The sequence below is a fragment of the Hypanus sabinus genome, chromosome 4 (genome assembly GCF_030144855.1).
Source record: "Hypanus sabinus isolate sHypSab1 chromosome 4, sHypSab1.hap1, whole genome shotgun sequence".
NCBI classification, from domain to species: domain Eukaryota; kingdom Metazoa; phylum Chordata; class Chondrichthyes; order Myliobatiformes; family Dasyatidae; genus Hypanus; species Hypanus sabinus.
In genome coordinates, this window is record NC_082709.1 from 171,631,684 (window position 1) to 171,652,394 (window position 20,711).

Genomic DNA, 20,711 nt, shown 5'->3' on the forward strand with positions numbered 1-20,711 from the left:
AGCCTTCGTATTGGGATTAAACATCCGTGGCACCAGCTGGAGTGGGACAAGGAGCTCTCTGGTACCTTCTCCATCAGAAGGGATTAACTGTACCTTTATTACTTGTTGTGTAAGGCTGTAGTGCATAAACTAGATCCACTCTTGCCTGCTTGATGACAGCAGCTGAGCTTTGAAGATAGTCTATTAGCCATGAAGCATTCAGGATGTCCTGTGAGTATGCAAGGGGGCAAATTTTAGGCTTTCCATTCTGAATCAATGGTTGTAGTTTCTTTCATTGGCTCTGGCAGTAATCTCACACAGGAAGCTAATATAAAAATCATCTTTATGCTATTTTTGTGCCTGGAGTAACAAATTAATATAATTGATTTCAAAAGTATGTGTTAACACATTCTGCGAAGGATTGGAGAATAATTTCGCCCAGTGTCCTTGGTCAGAGGGGTGGCGAATCTTTTGGAGAGTGTATACCTATATGATGATAATTTTCCAAACATTTCTCTTGAGTGCTGAAGTAATTTTGAACAGAGATCATCATTGAATAATGTATCAGTGACAATAATTACAGACATTTTATTCAGAAAGGATGAGTTCTGCTGCTGATTTACATATATTCATTGTTTTAGTATCAATAAAATTGAGTAATTGAAGCATTTTAGAAAACATAAAAAATTATTAATCTTAATCTTCTTAAAAAGACTGTTGAAAAAAATAGCACCATTTCTAAATAGTACTTTATTCTAACAGCTAACAATCAAAATGTCAATGTGTACACGAGGTCTGCGAGGTTTTCAAAATGTATCATCCAATGTCAGATGTTTTTGTAAACATCCATCTGGCCCCAAACCGATGTGATACATTTCCTGTGAAAACATCTCACTGCTCTGATTGTTTAAAAAAATCATTTGCTGCTTTATTGGCCAGTGATGATAATTATAATGTATCCTTTTATTATGGGTAAGGTTCAAAGATTGGAGGGGTGGCACTGCATGCTGTGTGCCAACAATATTTTTATGCGTGCCATCTTGGGCACGCGTGCCATAGGTTTGCCATGCCGGTCAAGGTTATTTTGCATAGTATTAACGTATAACTTTCCCACTGGAATTTCCATTATATATCACAGAGTACGGAAGAAACTCATTCAGCCTAATGTGCTGGTCTTGGGTCTGTGAGAAACTATTCCAATCAGAACAACAAATGCAACATGCTGGAGTGACTCAGCAGGTCAGGCAGCATCTATGGAAATGAGTCAACAGTTGATGTTTCAATCAAGACGAAATTCGGACAACTAGTTGGGTTAATGGTCTAATTCTACTCCTATGTCTTTTTTAATGGATATATTAAGAAACATAGAGTAGTACAGTATAGGAACAGGCACTTTAAACAGACAGACATACCTTATTGATCCTGAGGGAAATTGGGTTTCATTACAGTCGCACCAACCAAGAGTAGTGTAGAAATATAGCAATATAAAACCTTGAATAATAATAAGTAAATTATTCCAAGTTAGACCACAATGTCTGTGCTTACCATGATGTCAATGTAAACAACATATTTGTCTGCCTGTGATCTTTATCCCTCAGTTCCCTGCCTGTTCACATGTCTGTCTAAATCACATTTTCCTAACCTATTTTTCTTACATTGACTGAGGGGTCCATTAAACTCATGTTGGGAACTCCTGGTCTAAATGCTTTTTATTCTAATTTTATTTCACTGGAAACAGTTGCACAGCCTATTCTTCCCAGTAAATCTTTAGAGCTGTTGTTCTCAAAGGCCAGAGTAAGCAGATTCTTTAAATATTTTAAGGCACAGGGAGAGATTTAAATAAACAAGGGGCAAAAAGTTACCACAGTTCACAGAAATACTTTCTCACATAAGATGTAGACCCTTGAATAATTGGTTCCCTCTCCGAGTGAATGACCATAAGATATAGAAGCACAATTGGGCCATTTAACCCATTCAGTCTGGTCTGCCAATTCATCATGGCTGATCTATTGCCCTTTCAGCCCCAATCTCCTGCTTGCACCCCATAACCCTGCTTGCCCTGACCAATCAAGAATCTATGAATCTTTGCCTTAATGACTTGGCCTCCACAACTGCATATGGCAATGGATTCTACAGATTTACCACCCTCTTGCTAAAGAAATTCCTCATCTCCATTCCAGAACATAGAAATCTACAGTACAATTACAGGCCCTTTGGCTCACAATGTTATACTGACCATGTAACCTACTCCAGAAACTGCTTAGAATTTCCCTAGCGCATACCCCACTATTTTTCTAAGAAAAAATGTCCCTCTATTCTCAGGCGGTGTCCTTTGATCTTAGACTTCCCCACCATAGGAAACATCCTCTCCACATCCACTCTATCAAGGCCTTTCACCATTCCAGCTCTGGCATCTCCCCTTTACCTACTTCCAAACGTATTAGAACTGTGCCCTCTTGTGTTAGCCATTGCCGCCCTGGGAAAAAGCCTCTGGCTATCCACACAATCAATGCCTCTCATCATCTTATATTTATGAGATCACCGCTCATCCTCCATTGCTCCAAGGAGAAAAGGCCAAGTTCACTCAACCTATTCTCACAGGGCATGCTCCCCAATCCAGGCAACATCCTTGTAAATCTCCTCTGCACCCTTCCTATAGTTCCCACATCCTTCCTGTACTGAGGCGACCAGAACTGAACAGAGTACTCCAGTGGGGTCTGACCAGGGTCCCATAAAGCTGCAACATTACCTCTCGGCTCTTGAACTCGATCCCATGGTTGATGAAGGCCAAAGCACTGTATGCTTTCTTAAGCACTTAAGCACTGTATGCGCAGCAGCTTTGGGTATACTGTGGACTCAGACCCTAAGATCCCTCTGATCCTCCACACTGCCAAGAGTTTCACAATTAATACTATATTCTGCCATCATATTTGACCTGCCAAAATGAACCACCTCACACTTATCTGGGTTGAACTCCATCTGCCACTTCTCAGCCCGGTTTTGCATTCTATCAATGTCCCACTGTGACCTCTGACAGCCCTCCACACTATCCATAGCAACACCAACCTTTGTGTCATCATCAAATTTACTAACCCATCCCTCCACTTCCTTATCCAGGTCATTTATAAAAATAATGAAGAGCAGGGGTTCCAGAACAGATCCCTGAGGCACACCACTGGTCAACAACCTCCATGCAGAATATGACCTGTCTACAACCACTCTTTGCCGTCTGTGGGCAAGCCAGTTCTGGATCCACAAAGCAAGGTCCCCTTGGATCCCATGCCTCCTTACTTTCTAAATAAGCCTTGCATGGGATAGCTTATCAAATGCCTTGCTGAAATCTACATACACTTCATCTACTGCTCTACCTACTACAATGTGTTTAGTCACATCCTCAAAAAATTCAATCAGGCTTGTTAGGCACGACCTGCCTTTGGAAAAGCCATGCTGATCATTCCTAATCATACTATACCTCTCCAAATGTTCATAATTCCTGCCTCTCAGGATCTTCTCCACCAACTTACCAACCACTAAAGTAAAGTCAATGGTCTGTAATTTCCTGGGCTATCTCTACTCCCTTTCTTGAATAAGAGAACAACATTCGCAATCCTCCAGTCCTCCGGAACCTCTCCTGTCCCCATTGATGATGCAAAGATCATTGCCAGAAGCTCAGCTATCTCCTCCTTCACCTCCCACTGTAGCCTAGTGTATATCTCATCCGGCCCTGTTGACTAATCCAACTTGATGCTTTCCAAAAGCTCCAGCACATCCTCTTTCTTAATGTCTATATGCTCAAGCTTTTCAGTCTGGTGTAAGTCATCCCTACAATCGCCAAAGTCCTTTTCTGTAGTGAATACTGAAGCAAAATATTCAGTAAGTACCTCCGCTCTGTCCTCCTGTTCCATACACACTTTTCCACTGTCACACTTGATTGGTCCTATTCTCTCACGTCTTATCCTCTTGCTCTTCACATACCTGTGGAATGCCTTGGGGTTTTTCTTAATTCTGTCTGCCAAGACTTTCTCATGGCCCCTTATGGCTCTCCTAGTTTCATTCTTAAGCTCTTTCCTACTAGTCTTATAATCTTCTAGATCTCTATACCCAGTTTTTTGAACCTTTCATAAGCTTTTCTTTTCTTGACTAGATTTTTAACAACCTTTGTACACCATGGTTCCTCTACCTTACCATCCTTTTCTCTGTCTCATTGGAATGGACCAATGCAGAATTCCATGCAAATATCCCCTGAACATTTGCTACATTTCTACTGTACATTTCCCTGAAAACATCTGTTTCCAATTTTGCTTCCAACTTCCTGCCTGATAGCTTCATATTTTCCCCTTACTCAAATTAAACGTTTTCCTAACTTGTCTGTTCCTATCGCTCTCTAATGCTACAGTAAAAGAGATAGAATTATGATCACTATCTCCAAAATGCTCTCCCACTGAGAGATCTGGTGCCTGACCAGGTTCATTTCCCAATACCAGATCAAGTACAGCCTCTCTTCTTGTAGGCTTATCTACATATTGTGTCAGGAAACCTTCCGGAACACACCTAAAAAACTCTACCCCGTCTAAAGCCCTTGTTCTCAGGAGATGGCAATCAATATTGGGGAAATTAAAATCTCCCACCATGACAACCCTGTTATTATTACACTTTTTCAGAATCTGTCTCCCTATCTGCTCCTCAATGTCCCTGTTCCTATTGGAGGGTCTATGAAAAACACCCAGTAGAGTTATTGACCCCTTCCTGTTTCTAACTTCCACTCACAGAGACTCAGTGTCTTCCTCCTTTTCTGCAGTTGTGACACTATCTCTGATCAATAGTGCCATGCCCCCACCTCTTTTGCCTGCCTCCCTTTCCTTTTTGAAACATTTAAAGCCTGGAATAGTAACCATTCCTGCCCCTGAGCCATCCAAGTCTCTGTAATGGCTACAACATCATTGCTCCATGTACTGATCCACACTCTAAGCTCATCCACTTTGTTCGTGATACTCCTCGCATTAAAACAGACATATCTCAAACCATCAGTCTGAGCGCATCCCTTCTCTACCACCTGCCTATCCTCCCTCTCACACTGTCTACAAGCTTTCTCTATTTGTGAGTCAAATGCCCCTTCCTCCATCTGTTCAGTTCAGTTCCCACCCCCCAGCAAATCTAGTTTGAATTCTTCCCAATATCCTTAGCAAACCTCCCTGACAGGGTATTGGTTCTCCTAAAAGTCAAGTGCAACCCATTCTTTTCCTACAGGTCACAGCTGCCCTAAAAGAAGTCCCAATGATCCAGAAATCTGAAACCCTTCCCCCTACTCCAATCCCTCAGCCACACATTTATCCTCCACCTCACTCTATTCTTATACTCACTGTCGTGTGGCACAGGCAGTAATGCTGAGATTACTAACTTTGAGGTCCTGCTTCTCAACTTCATTCCTAACTCCCTGTTGCCTTTTTTCAGGACCTCCTCCCTTTTCCTACCTATTTCATTGGCACCAATATGTACCACGACCTCTGCTGTTCACCTTCCCACTTCAGGATATCGTGGATGTGATCAGCAACATCCCAGACCCTGGCACCTGGGAGGCAAACTACCATCCATGTTTCTTTCCTGCATCCACAGAATTGCTTGTCTGACCCCCTAGCTATAGAGTCCCCTATCACTGCTGCCATCCTCTTCCTTTCCCTACCCTTCTGAGCCACAGGGCCAGACTCTGTGCCAGAGGCACGGCGACTGTTGCTTCCCCCAGGCAGGTCATTACCCCAACAGTACTCAAAAAGGAGTACTTATTGTTAAAGGGAAAGCCACAGGGATACTCTCTAGTACCTGATTCTTGCCCTTCCCTCTCCTGACTGTTCCGGTGTGACTACTTGCAAATAGCTCCTCTCTATCATCTCCTTACTCTCCCTGACCAGCAGAAGTTCATCGAGCTGTATCTCCAGTTCCCTAACACAGTCCCTAAGGAGCTGCAGCTCGACACACCTGGCGCAGATGTGGCCATCCTGGAAGCTGGGAGTCTCCCGGACATCCCACTCCCGACACCCAGTACAGAACACTTGCCTCGCAGACATACATCTTATTCCTGTTCTGCACAAATAATTTAACTCGCCTCAACCTGTTATCGCCGAAGCCCTCCTGCTCTGCCTCCCTCTATAAAGCAGTCTTATTTTTAAATTCTTCCCGCCTATCTAACTAGCTGATGTCCACACACCTGCACAGTTGTGCCCCGATCCAACCGTTGAAGAAAAAAATACACTCCTTTTAAATTCTTTCCTCTGGTCTAACTGACTGACGTCCATGTGCCTGAGCAGTCGTGCCGCGATCCAATTCCAACAGACTTGCCAGGCAGATATTCCCTGAAGAAAACCATGCTGACCTCAGACTATTTTACCACGTGCCTCCAAGTACCCCAAAACCTCATCCTTAACAGTCAACTCCAACATCTTCTCACCCACTGATACCTTGCCCATAATTTCCTTATTTTTGCCTCTCTCCCTTTTTGAAGAACGGAGACATTTACAGTTTTCCAGTGCTCTGGAATCATGCCAGAATCTAGTGATTATTGAAGGATCATTATTAATCCTCCACAATTTCTTCAGCCTCCTCTTTCAGATCCCTGGACTGCACACCATCTTGTCCAGGGACTTATCTACCTTCTGACCTTTCAGTTTCCCCAAGAACTTTCTCCCAAATAATGGCCAATTCACACCCCTCTACCACCGACACTCTCAAACTACCAGCATACTGCTAGAGTCTACCACAGTCAAGACTGATACAAAATAGTTACTCAGTCCATCTGCCATTTCCTTGTCCCCCATTACTACCTTTCCAGCATAACTTTCCAGTGGTCTGATATCTATTCTCGTAGATATCTTTGTGCTTTGCCCTCAAGCATAACTGGTCTTGCATTTCCAAGTAATGAAAAACTTTCCCTTGCTTCCTACCAAAAAGTAAAATTCCATTTATGCGTCAAACTTCAAGTTCTACTTTTTTTTTGCCCCAAAATAACCTCTTGTAAATTGTTCAATTGTCTTGGGTATTGACTATCTGCCTTCCTGCTCCTCCAGTTTAGTCTAATTTGCAAATTTAGAAGTTGTGTTTATTCGAGTCTTAATCATTGATGTAAACACTGAACAACAGTAATCCAGTCCTGAGTCATATAGAACTTCTTTTTGACAATGAATGGTTACCCTTTCCTCCCACTCTGTTTTCCTGTCAAACAAGATGTGCACTTTGGAAAACTCTGCTGACAATTCATTATTATATGTTTCACTTCTAGGTGTACTTCTATTCTTTAATTTTGTAGGGATTCTGTTATTTTCTCCTGCCATCAGTACTTGGCTGACTACTCTGTAATTCCCAGGATGTGTTCTATCCTCCTTCTTAAATTTAGGTATTATTTTAGCAATCCACCTATCCCCTGTCACTTCATCTTTCTCTAAAGAGTTTACACAGAGTTGTAGTTCTTCAGCACAGAAATACAACCTTGGCCAACCTGTTGAGTACCCATGCGTTCTAAACCCGATTTTTACCACCTGGTCCTTGGTCATTTACACCTTAGCAATTCACGTACTCAAAGATACTTACTTAATTATAAATGCTTCCTCAGATCCTCTCTACATCTCCCACTTCTTACCTTGAATTTGCTACGGGGTGAAGATTCCTACTATTTACCTACGACCCTTAGAGTTCTTTTTTTGTATCAGTCAGGCATCTCTTCAGTTATGTCCATTCCAAGAGAAACAACTCTAGCCTATCCAGTTTCTCCTTGTAATTCAAGTGTTAGATCCCAGCTAACATTCTGTTGAATGTTCCCTGAACACTAGCCAATGGATTCAAATCCTTCCTATAGTGTGGAGGCCAGAACGGCACACAGCTCTCCAGTTGTGGCCTGACCGATGTTTTCTAAAGCTGTACCATATCCTTCTTGTTTTATTATATCCAATGATGCATCCAGTGAAGGCAAGCATCCAGCAGACACCTTATCAGCTTGTACTGCCACCTTCAGGGATGCTTGGACTTGCATACCAAGTTTCCCCTATCCCTCAATATTCTCAACAGCCTCATTATTCCCAAACATGCTAGATTAACAGTGCTTTGCAATATTCTAATACTGATTTTTCTTACTGATGTATCCATAAAATCTAACAGTACTTTATGTTCCTTGATGATTTCAGGGTTTCTTTTTGTTTTTCTCGTTATTTTTGTTTGCTTCGAATTTCTTAGTGTTTTCTCTGATCATGCACCATATGTACCTAATGCAAGCCTCTTTCCTTTCCTTTAGTTGTCTCTTGCCAATGTCAAGGCCACAGCTTACTTGGTTCACCTGCCTGGCATCAAGCCCCTAGTCAAGGAAAGAAGCTGCCATCCCAAGTTAGCAGAACTTGGGATTTTATAAAGAACCTTGAGCAACACATTGTTCGGCGATGGCCCAAGTGCAGAGGCAAGACACAGAAGCAGAATGAACAGTTCTCTGAGTTACAATAATGGTACAGAACAAAAGGAAAATAATAAACACTAGGCCAACAGGGCCATTAACAAAAATTCTCAAACTAAAATCTAACACCGCCACTGTGACTTGGAGGTAGTAACTTAGAACTAAGTTAATACTATTTCTTGACAGTATCAATCTAAATTGTAACCTTCTTTCCTGGACAATGGATTAAGGTAACCAGAGAGTGTTGCTGTCACCGTGCTTCAGCTAAGACTCAAGAGGACTGAAATGAAAGGAGAAGGAGTTAAATACAACCACCAAGAAACGATAATAGGCTGGATTGTGCATTCCCATGAGTGTGATTACTGATCCCTTTCAGCTGGCCACCTGAAAAGGCACCCAGATTCTGCAGCAGGATCCATGTCTGTGACATTGAGATCAGGAATGAGGAGTGCACAGAGACTCTGCAAAGGTAGGAGAAGGATTGGACCTTCTCACCAACTTGTGCCCCTCTTTTAACCACATCCTGCCCGTGGCTCCTAGATTAGCTACCTGAGAACCCACAAAAGGAGAATGGAATTAAGTTGTATTAAATGCATGTGACTAATCCTTGGATTTTCCTAGACTTCCTTTACCTCTGCTGGTCCTTTCTCATGACCAGATCTGAACTGAATCTTCCTTTCACTGACAAACACCCAGTGGACATATTATTAGGTACCTCCTGTATCTAATGAAGTAGCCACTGAGAATGTTCATTGTCTTCTGCTGCTGTAACCCATCCACTTCAAGGCTCAACAAGTCGAGCATTCAGAGATGCTGTTTTGCGCACTACTGTTGTAATGGAATGGTTATTTGAGTTGCTGAGAAGGCATACAGGAGCAAGAATACATTAGCTATTTAAGCAGTGTTGCAGCAAAAAAATTGTACTCAACATCGGTAAGACCTAAGAACCGACTGTGGAATTCAGAAAGGGTAAGATGAGAGAACACACAACAGTCCTCATAAGGGGATCAGAAGTGGAAAGAGAGCAATTTCAGGTTTCTGAGTGTCAGTATCAGTATCTGTGAGGGTCTAACCTGGACCCAACATATCAATGCAGCTACAGAAAAGACACAATAGTGACAACATTTCATTAGGAGATTGAGGAGATTTTGCATGTCACCAAAGATACTCAGAAATTTCTACAGATGTACCATGGAGCGCATATGTAGATGTGAACTTCCCACTATTCAGGACATTTACGGAGATAGCTGAATGAAAAGGACCTGAAAGATCATTGGGGACCTGAGTCACCCCAACCACAAACTGCTCCAGCTGCTACCATCTGGGAAACGGTACCACAGCATAAAAGCCAGGACCAACAGGCTCTGGGACAGCTTTATCCACCAGGCCATCGGACTGATTAATTGACGGTGATACAATTGTATTTCTATGTTATATTGACCGTCCTGTTGTACATACTTTTTATTCCAAATTACAATAAATTGCACATTGCACATTTAAACAGAGACAAAATGTAAAGATTTTTACTCCTCATGTATGCGAAGGATGTAAGAAATGAAGTCAACTCAATGCAATTCCAACTTGCTGCATCACTGTTTGGTACTGGGCCTTCCGACTATTGCACAGGATAAAAATAAGCTGCAGAGAGCTGTGAACATAGTCAGCTCCATCATGGGCACTGGCCTCCATAGTATCCAGGGCATCTTCTTGGAGAGATGCCTCAAAAATAGCATCCATCATTAACGACTGTCATCACCCAGGACATGCCCTCTTCTCATTGTTACCATCAAGAAGGGAGTACTAAAGCCTATGAAGCCTGAAGGCACACACAATGATTTAGGAACAGCTTCTTCCCCTCTGCTATCGGACATTTGAATGGACATTGAACCCATAAACACTACCTCACTACTTCTTTTCTGTTTTTGCACTACTTATTAAATTTAGCTATTACATATATTTACTGTGATTCACTTTTTTCCTCTATTGTTATGTCTTGTATGGTACTGTTGCCACAAAGATAACAATTTTCACAACATGCATCGGTTATATTAAACGTGATTCTTATTCTATTCTCCTCTGACCTCTCTCATTAACAAGGCATTTACACTCACAGAAAAGCCAGTTACTGGATGTGCTTTCTTTGTTTTACACTCCATTCTTACTGAACTCTACAGACTGTTGAGTGTGAAAACCCCAGGAGATCAGCAGTTTCTGGAATAGTCAAACCATTCTGTCTGGCATCCGCATGCATTCCACGGTCAAAGACACTTCGAAACATAGAAAACCTACAGCACAATGCAGGTCCTTCAGCCCACAAAGTTGTGCCAAATATGTCTCAATGTTAGAAATTACTAAACTTCCCATAGCCCTCTATTTTTCTAAGCTCCATGTACCTATCCAAAAGTCTCCTAAAAGACCCTATCGTATCTGCCACCACCACAGTTGACGGCAGCCCATTCCACACACTCACCACTTTGAGTAAAAAACTTACCCCTGACATCTCCTCTGTACTCCCCAGCATCTTAAACCTGTGTCCTCTTGTGCAAACCATTTCAGCCCTGGGAAAAAGCCTCTGTCTATCCACATGATCAATGCCTCTTATCATCTTATACACCTCTATTAGGTCACCTCTCCTCCTTTGTCGCTCCAAGGAGAAAAGGCCAAGTTCACTCAACCTGTTTTCATAAAGCATGCTCCCTAATCCAGGCAACATCCTTGTAAATGTCCTCTGCACCCTTTCTATGGCTGCTACATCCTTTCTGCAGTGAGGCTACCAGAACTGAGAGTACTCCCAATTGGGGTCTGCCCAGGGTCCTATATAGCTATAACATTACCTCTCGGCTCCTAAATTCAATTCCACGATTAATGAAGGCCAATACACCATATGCCTTCTTAACCACAGAGTCAACCTGCGCAGCTGCTTTGAGTATTCTATGGACTCGGACCCCAAGATCCCTCTGATCCTCCACACTGCCAAGAGCTTTACCATTAATAGTATACTCTGCCATCATATTTGACCTACCAAAATGAACCACCTCACACTGATCTGGGTTGAATTCCATTTGCCACTTGTCAGCCCAGTTTTGCATCCTATCAATGTCCCACTGTAGCCTCTGACAGCCCTCCACACTATACACAACACCTCCAATCTTTGTGTCATCAGCAAACTTACTAACCCATCCCTCCACTTCTTCATCCAGGTCATTTATAAAAATCACAAAGAGTAAGGGTCCCAGAACAAATTCCTAAGGCACCCCAATGGTAACCGACCTCCATGCAGAATATGACCTTTCTACAACCACACTTTGCCTTCTGTGGGCAAGCCAGTTCTGGATCCACAAAGCAATGTCCCCTTGGACCTCATGCCTCCTTACTTTCTCAATAGGCCTTGCATGGGGTACCTTATCAAATGCCTTGCTGAATCTGTCTACTGCTCTTCCTTCATCAATGTGTTTAGACACATCCTCAAAAAATTCAATCAGGCTCATAAGGCACGACCTGCCCTTGACAATGCCATGTTGAATATTCCTAATCATATTATATCTCTCCAAATATTCATAAATCCTGCCTCTCAGGATCTTCTCCATCAACTTACCAACCACTGAAGTAAGACTCACAGGTCTATAATTTCCTGGGCTATCTCTATTCCCTTTCTTGGATAAGAGAACAACATCCGCAACCCTCCAATCCTCTGGAACCTCTCCCGTCCCCAATGATGATTCAAAGATCATCACCAGAGGCTCAGAAATCCCTTCCCTTGCCTCCCAAAGTAGCCGGGGCTAATCTCATCCAGTCCCGGTGACTTATCCAACTTGATGCTTTGCAAAAGCTCTAGCACATCCTCTTTCTTAATATCTACATGCTCAAGCTTTTCAGTCTGCTCCAAGTCATCACTACAATTACCAAGATCCTTTTCCATAGTGAATACTGAAGTAAAGTATTCATAAAGTACCCCTGCTATTTCCTTTGGTTCCATACACACTTTCCAACTGTCACACTTGATAGGTCCTATTCTTTCACATCGTATCCCCTAGTTCTTCACTTACTTGTAGAATGCCTTGGCGTTTTCCTTAATCCTGCCCACCAAGGCCTTCTCATTGCCCCTTCTGGATCTCCTAATTTCCTTTTTATGCTCTTTCCTGTTAGCCTTATAATCTTCCAGATACCTAACATTACCCAACTCTCTGAACCTTTTGTAAGTTTTTCTTTTCTTCTTGACTAGATTTATTACAGCCTTTGTACACCACGGTTCCTGTACCCTACCATAACTTCCTTGTCTCATTGGAATGTACCTATGCAGAACTCCACACAAATATTCCCTGAACATTGGCCACATTTCTTCCAAACCTTTCCCTGAGAACATCTGTTCCCAATTTCAGCTTTCAAATTCCTGCCTGATAGCCTCATAATTCTTCTTACTCAAATTAAATGTTTTTCTAACTTGTCTGTTCCTATCTCTCTCCAATGCTTTTGAAAAGGAGATAGAATTATGATCACTATCTCTAAAATGCTCTCCCACTGAGAGATCTGATAGTTGACCAGGTTCATCTCCCAATACCAAATCAAGTACAGCCTCTCCTCTTGTAGGCTTATCTACATATTGTGTCAAGGAACCTTCAAGAACACAGCTAACAAACTCCACCCCATCTAAATCCCTTGCTCTAGGGAGATGCCCATCGATATTTGGGAAATTAAAATCTCCCATCATGACATCTCAGTTATTATTACACCTTTATAGGATCTGTTTCCCTATCTGCTCCTCAATATCCCTGTTACTATTGGGCAGCCTATAAAAAACACTATAAAGTTATTGACCCCTTCCTGTTCCTAACCTCCACCCACAGAGACTCCGTAGACAATCCCTCCATAACGTCCACCTTTTCAGCAGCCGTGACACTATCTCCGATCAACAGTGCCATGCCCCCACCTCTTTTGCCTCTCTGTCCTTTCTGAAACATCTAAAACCTAGCACTTGAAGTAAGCATTCCTGTCCCTGAGCCATCCAAGACTTTGTAATGGCAACCACATCGTATCTCCAAGTACTGATCCACGCTCTAAGCTCATCCGCTTTGTTTGCAATACTCCTTGCGTTAAAATAGACACATCTCAAACCGTCCGTCTGAGCGCATCCCTTCTCTACCACCTGCCTATCCTCCCTCACACACTGTCTCCAAGCTTTATTTGTGAGCCAACCGCCTCTTCCCCAGTCTCTTCAGTTCAGATAGGGCTGTCCGGGAGGCTGGGAGACTCCAGGACCTCCCACATCTGACACTGAGCACAGAAAACCGGCCTCACACCCATACTACTTCCTTTCCGCAATTAACACAGGTAGACCTACCTCGCCTCGTTACCGCCTAAGCCCATTGAGCCAAAGCCCTATCACTCCACTGCCTCTCACTTCGCTGCCCACTGGATATGGCGGTCTTCCTTTAAAACTTTTCCTGCTCTGCTGGCTGATGTCATGCACCTGCATAGTCTTGCCTCTTTTACCCCGAGTAGTAGAACTGCCTTCACTCCAGAAATCCTTAGCCGTTCACCCGCAGCTTTCTTGATCTGAATCAAACACCGCTGAAGATTCCTTGCCTTTTAAAATTTTTCCCGCTCTACTGGCTGACATCACGCACCTGCACAGTCTTGCCTCTCTTTTACCCCCAAGTAGTAAAACTGCCTTTGCTCCAGAAATCCTTAGCCGTTGACCTGCAACCTTCTTGCTCCGAATCTCTTAGATCACAATTTTTCCCCATTCTGATGTTTGGTCTGAACAATTGAACTTTTGACCATATCTACATGCTTTTATGCAGTGAGTTGCTGCCACAAGATTGGCTGCTTAGATATTTGCATTAATGAGCAGGTGTACAGGTGTACCTAAAATAACTGTGCCACTCTGTATATATTAGGCTAGAATGCTTTCTTTGAAGTATTATTTGGAAGCACATTTTCTAAACCCCTTCAACTACTTTTTCATCCCAATTAAGTTGGAGATCAATGACAGCTCTTTAACATTTTTCCTTCCATTATTATGTAGCTTGTAGTTGAAGTTGTTTTGTAATCAATCATTTTTTAAAATTCTCACATTATGTAGATTCTATTCTTGCCTTTCTTAGAGCTGCATCGCCTGTTGCTATTCCCATTATAAGTATCGATATCCCACCTTTAGTTATCATCTCTCATTTCTAAATACAGTGGATTCCTGTTAATTGGGAGACAGCAGGAGTAGTACTTCTTCGTCTTTTTAAGCGGCTGCCCCAATTCACTGAAATTTCATAGAAATAGGTAAAAAAAAAGTATAAGCAAAGACAAATGGCTGTTTAACTGAGCAACAAATTATGTATTTAAATGAAATACAGAACAAGTTAGAACACTAGCAATGCAACTACAGTACTATAAAACTGTATTAGTTCCTAATATTTATCGATGAGGTAATTTATCCAGTGTACGCTGTCATGTATCGGGTGTCCAGGGAGGGGTAGCACCTGTGGTGAAGGGGCTTAACGTGTCCATTCTGTGGCATCTCGCTCACTGTTGATTCCTCCTAGACAGTCAGATCTCACTTGTGCTTCCAAGTAGCTGTTTGTGTGCGAGAGCGGCCACATCACAGTTCATCGCTTTGACAGGCAGACTAAACCAGGTGAGGGTAGCTGGCGGGCCACATCCCTGGTGAAATAGGGGCTTACCACTTCTGGCAAGTGAAGTCTGCTCCGGCAGCTTGGACGGATGTGATCAACAGTGAGATCCAATGGCCAAGAAGGCAGTTCTGCAATGCTTCATTCAAAGTAAATGGCATAAGGCACAAAATAAGTCCTGGTCATCCACGGCATCATGGAAGACTCCAGTTGTGATGACTGTTCATACCACTGGGCCTGGACTTTGAAGGTTGAGAGAATGGAACCTTCTCAGTGCAATGGCTTTTCCATTTTCAGAACTCTCCTTCAAGGGTTACACTATCATCAATGGATATGATGGACAACCAATATGCTGCCGTGTTCTTCTGATTGACTATAAATGAACAAATTCAATGTAGATACCTGATGGACTGCCTTGATACAATCATTTCAACTAATGCATCCTCCAAATCTTCATTTTCATTGTAACATTCAAGATGATGTCAATACCTTCAAACTCTTCATTGCTCCTAACTTATTGAAGTAGTGAAATCACTTCATATTCATTCCTGGCCATTTCTGGCTTCTTCAAGCCCGAGTGCTTGAAACCACAGTAAGCAAAACAACTCTAAATCTTCTTTCTTCTTATTTCTTGCTGACTCAATGACAAACTGCTCTTTGAACACAAGCACATGCAACTGACACTATTTGAAAACTGTTCGCTCAGAGCATGGTATAGTGTCCCACAGCCACACAAGCTCATGCTAGTTAGGAGCAATTTGGCAACAGTCTCGAATTTCGCAACTAAGTGGCATAGTAAACTTATATTTATGACACTGTCAATACCACTGTCATTGGCCAAATCAAAGATGGAGATGGATCAACATATAGGAGGGAGACTGAAAATCTGGTTGAGCAGTGCCACAGCAATAACCTCTTACTCCATGTTAGGACACTTGTATACTTTCCTGCACCCATACTGAGCTTCATCCACTTTACCTCCAACTTCCACCCTGCCCTCAAATTTACTTGATTTATTTCCAGCACCTCCCTCCTCTTTCTTGATCTCTCTGTCTCTATCTCTGGAGACAGTAAATCCACCAGTATCTTTTATAAACCCTCTGATTCTTACAGTTACCTGGACTAAATCTCTTCCCATCCTGTCACTGATAAAAATGCTATCCCTTTCTCTCAGTTCCTCCATCTCCACCACATTTGCTCTCAGGATGAGGCTTTTCATTCCAGAACTAATGAGATGTCCTCGAAGAAGGAGGACAAAGAAAGGGAATTTTCTTCTTCCTCCATCAGCACTGCCCTCACCCACATCTCTTCCATGTCGTGCATGTCTTCCTTCACCCCATCCTCCTGCCACCCTACCAGGGATAGGGATCTTCTCGTGCTCACCTACCACCCCATTAGCCTCTGCACCCAGTACATAATTCTCCATAACTTCCACCATTTCCAGTAGCCCACCATCAAGCAGGTCTTTCCCACCCACAACTTCACAATTTCCCCAGGGATTCCTCCCCACGTGTCTCCACTGGTGTCCCTCCTATTACTTATCATTGCAAGTGGAACAGGTGCCACACCTAACACTACACTTCCTCCCTCATGACCATTCAGGGCCCCAAACAGTCCTTCCAGGTGAGGCAACACTCCACCTGCAAATCTGCTGGGGTCATCGACTGTATCCAGTGCTCCTGTATATCAGTGAGATCTGACATAGATTGGGAGACCGCTTTGCTGAGCACCTATACTCTGCCCACCGGAAAAAGTGGGTCTCTCAGCGGCCATCATTTCAATTCTACTTCCCATTTCCATCCGGACATGGCAGTCCATGGCCTCCTCTACTGCTGTGATGAGGACACACTCAGTCTGTCTGGGTAGCCTCCAACCTGATGGCATGAATATTGATTTCTCAAACCACCCCAATCCCCCCCCACCTTCACCATTCCCCATTCCCCATTCCTGTTTCCCTCCCTCACCTTATCTCCTTACCTGTCCATCACCTCTCTCTGGTGCTCCTCCCCTTTCCCTTTCTTCCATGGACTTCTACCTTCTCTTATCAGATTCCCCTTCTTCAACTCTCTACCTCTTTCATCAATCCACTTCCTAGGTCTTTATTTTCCCTCCTCCTCTCCTGGTTTCACCTATCACCTACCACCTTGTATTTCTTCTTCCCCTCCCTCCATCCTCATACTCTGACTTCTCATCTTTTTTCCCACTCCTAATGAAGGATCTTGGCCTGACTCCTTTCCACAGATGCTGCCTGACCTATGGAGTTCTTCTAGCATTTTGTGTGTGTTGCTTTGTATTTCCAGCAACTGCAGAATTTCTCGTGTTTTTGATGGAAGAGCTGGGTAGGTCACAAGGTGAGAGAGTCAAAGGATAGAGGAGGAATTTATCAGCAGATTTCAATGTTCATATTGGCAGATACAATTGGGTGTCACATTGACTACACAGGCTATTAGGAGCTGTTACTCTATTTCTTCTAAATGTTTCATCTCCATTTTTGTGTGGTCCTGGACTTAGGATTCTTAGCAGTCAGTGGGGACATTGCACTTCTAAAAGGAGATTTTAAACACATCTTTGATGCTGGTAAGATTTCCCTGAGTATAGAATAAAGTATCTGTAATACACTTGATTAATTTAATTTAAATTAATTTAATTTTGTTAAACTCTCAGAAATGTTTGTTGTCAGGCATGGCCTGCCTAACTGAGCTAACTGGAGTCCGATTACAGCCTCGGGGCTGTGATGTTTGCTGGGGAGGGGGACACTGAAAGTGGTTCACAGCCTGTCAGTTAATTTGGATGAATTTACAGAATCGGCATTGGAGAGGCCTACTCTGCGTAGTCCAGACCTTAGAAGCAGGGATCTCTGTATTCTGTGCCTGATCTGAGGGATTGATCTTTAAATACCAATTTCCTCAATTAACCAACGTCAGCAGTAAATTTCATCATCAAAGTCTGTCTTCAGCCACAGCTGGTTCCTAGGATTTTGAAAGAGCTCACCATTTTCCAGCTTCTCACCAAGATTCACTCTATTCAGAGTTTATCATATCACACGCGTGGGGTGGAAGGGTTTGGTAGAGGACATCAATTATAGCTAAAAAGAAAGAGTTTTCAGGAGTAATTGGTGCCCCCAACAAAGTCCTAAAACTTGGCAGTGAAGAGCTTTGGTCAAAATGTCTCATCTCATTGACAAAATAAAGGCACCAGGGAACTCTGAAAGTGCTGTAACTGTGACCATCTTTAAGAAAGGAGCCAAGAACAAATGTGCAGCAACAATGGTGTCTCCCCGTTGTCAGTCACATGGACGGTCATTGTCAGCGTACTCCTCATCAGTCTTCCACCAGTAGCCAAAGTACCCTAATTTGCTCCCCAAATTCCAATCTGGCTTTAAACACATACAGGTACAATAACGTGATGTTCACTGTGTGACATCTAGAGGAAAGCAGAGAGTAGCATTAATCACTTTACATGGCCATTAATCTGTAACCCCATAATCCCCAGGAATCTGTGGAGCATTCTGCTTGGTATAATTATTTATGATTGTCATGTGTATCAAGATAGAGTAAAAAGGTTGCTTTACACTCCACACATAACACTTAGCATAATGCTTTACAAAGCCAGCTGTAAGATCAGGGTTTAATTCAGTTTGTATGTTCTTCCTGTCACCATGTGGGTTTCCACCAGGTGCTCCAGTTTCCTCCCACGCTCCAAAGACGTATGAGTTAGGATTAGTAAATCGTGGGCATGCTCTGTTGATGCTGGTAACTCAGTGACACTGTGGGCTGCTGTCAGCACACTGGACTGTGATGATATTTGACGCAAACAACACATTTCATTCTATGTTTCAATGTTTTGATGTACATGTCTTTAATGCAGATCAATTCACTACACACTGCATTGAGATGGAACAAAAGCAGAATAAAGTGTAAAAGTTGAAGAGAAAGTGCAATGTGAGAGGGGTAAAGAGAGAATATCCATGGCGGGTGAGGTCCTTGATTATGCTGGCTGCTTTCCCGATGCAGTGAGAAGTATACTGTAGATTCTTAAATTTGGCTGCGTTTAAAAATCTGTCTCAATCTTACAAATACTTCATGATGTGAATAACAATCTGCATTGGAAGCAAAATTAGAGAAAACCAGTGCAAAACAAGTCTTATCATTGCATCAAATGTTTAATTCAGTTTTCGGGATTAATGGGAACTGTTCAACTTAAAACATAACTACTGGAGTCGTCAAGCTGCCTTATGAATATAATCCTTATGCCTGTGCATCAACTGAGGCCGAGTTCCAAGTTAACAATGATTCATTCAAAGAGTTATAAGTAAGGCTGGACATCAAGTACAGCACCCACAAGTAAACAGGTTTCTGTACTATGTACGTATGTATTTGTTGGTCCAAGCCTCCTCTAATGTTACAATGATGCCATTCTCAGGATGAAGGAGCAACACCTCATTTTCCACCTGACTAGTCTCCAGGCTGAGAGCATGAACATCGAATTCACCACACTCCCCTTCCCTCCTTTCGCATTCCTCACTCCAGCTCCCCACTTACCCTTTCTCTTCTGCTGAACCGTCAGTCACCTCTGTCCGGTGTCCCTTTCTCCCATGGTCTGCTCTACTCTCCACCCAGCTTCTCACTTCATCTCCCCCTCCATTCCCCACCTTCGTGACTTCTGCCTCACCTGGCTCCACTTATCATATTCCAGATTGTACTTCTTTCCTCCCTACCCTCCTAGATTTTGGTTTCTTCCCCATCCCTTTCCAGTCCCGATGAAGGGTCTCGGTCTGAAAATTCAACTGTTAATTCCTCTCCATAAAAACCTGCCTGACTTGCTCAGTTCCTCCAGCATTTTGTGTGTGTCTGCTGCATCAACCAGTACACTCAGTGGCCACTTCGTACCTGCTCACTAATGCAAATATCTAATCAGCCAATCATGCAGCAGCAACTCAATGCATAAAAACGTGCAGACACGGTCAAGAGGTTTAGATGTTGTTCAGACCAAACATCGGAGTGGGGAGGAAATATGATCTAAATGACTGACTGTGGAATGATTGTGGTGCCAGGCGGGGTAGTTTGAGTATCTCAGAAACTGCAATCTCCCGAGATTTCAACACACAATGGTCTCTATCAACCTTTTTTTATGCCATGGACCAATACTATTAAGCAGTGGGTTCATGGACCTCAGGTTAGATACCCTGCTCTGGAGTTTACAGAGAACGGTGCGAAAAATGGAAAACATCCAGTGAACAGCAGTTCTGTGGATGAAAACTCCTTGTTAATAAGAGATGTCGGAGGAGAATGGCCAGACTGGTTGAAGCTGATAGGATGGTGACAGTAACTCAAATAACTACGTGTTACAACAGGTGCAGAAGAGCTTCCCTGAATGCACAAGCTGTTGGAGCTTGAAGCCGATGATCTACAGCAGCAGAAGACCATGAACGTTGAGATGCTCTGTGCATTGTGTTTGTGATTGTGTACAGTACTTTCTTTGTATTAAGTGCAGAACTAAATTAAAAGTTGGTTCTGAAATTTATTTCGATTGGGTTAACTCTTTCTGTGAGAGCAGCAAACGTTTCTGTGTTGATGTGGCTACCATTGCAAGACCAACACACATGTGATCAATAAAGCTTACAATAAAATTAAACACTACTGCAAGTTTTATTGCTTGCAGTGACTTGGGATACTTGCAGT

At 42.8% G+C, this 20,711-nt stretch overlaps 1 protein-coding gene across 3 annotated transcripts in view; it reads left to right on the plus strand.

Moving 5' to 3' along the window:
- Nucleotides 1-20,711, plus strand: part of kcnj15 (potassium inwardly rectifying channel subfamily J member 15) — a 189,540-nt gene that overhangs the window by 59,282 nt on the left and 109,547 nt on the right. Inside the window, exon 2 of one of the 3 annotated variants that reach the window (XR_009511876.1) lies at nt 8,255-10,368. The exons of the other annotated variants lie outside the window; for them this stretch is intronic. The gene's annotated coding sequence lies outside the window, so the exon portion shown is untranslated. Of the gene's footprint in view, nt 1-8,254; nt 10,369-20,711 lie in introns of those variants that run through there. 3 annotated transcript variants of the gene reach the window in all.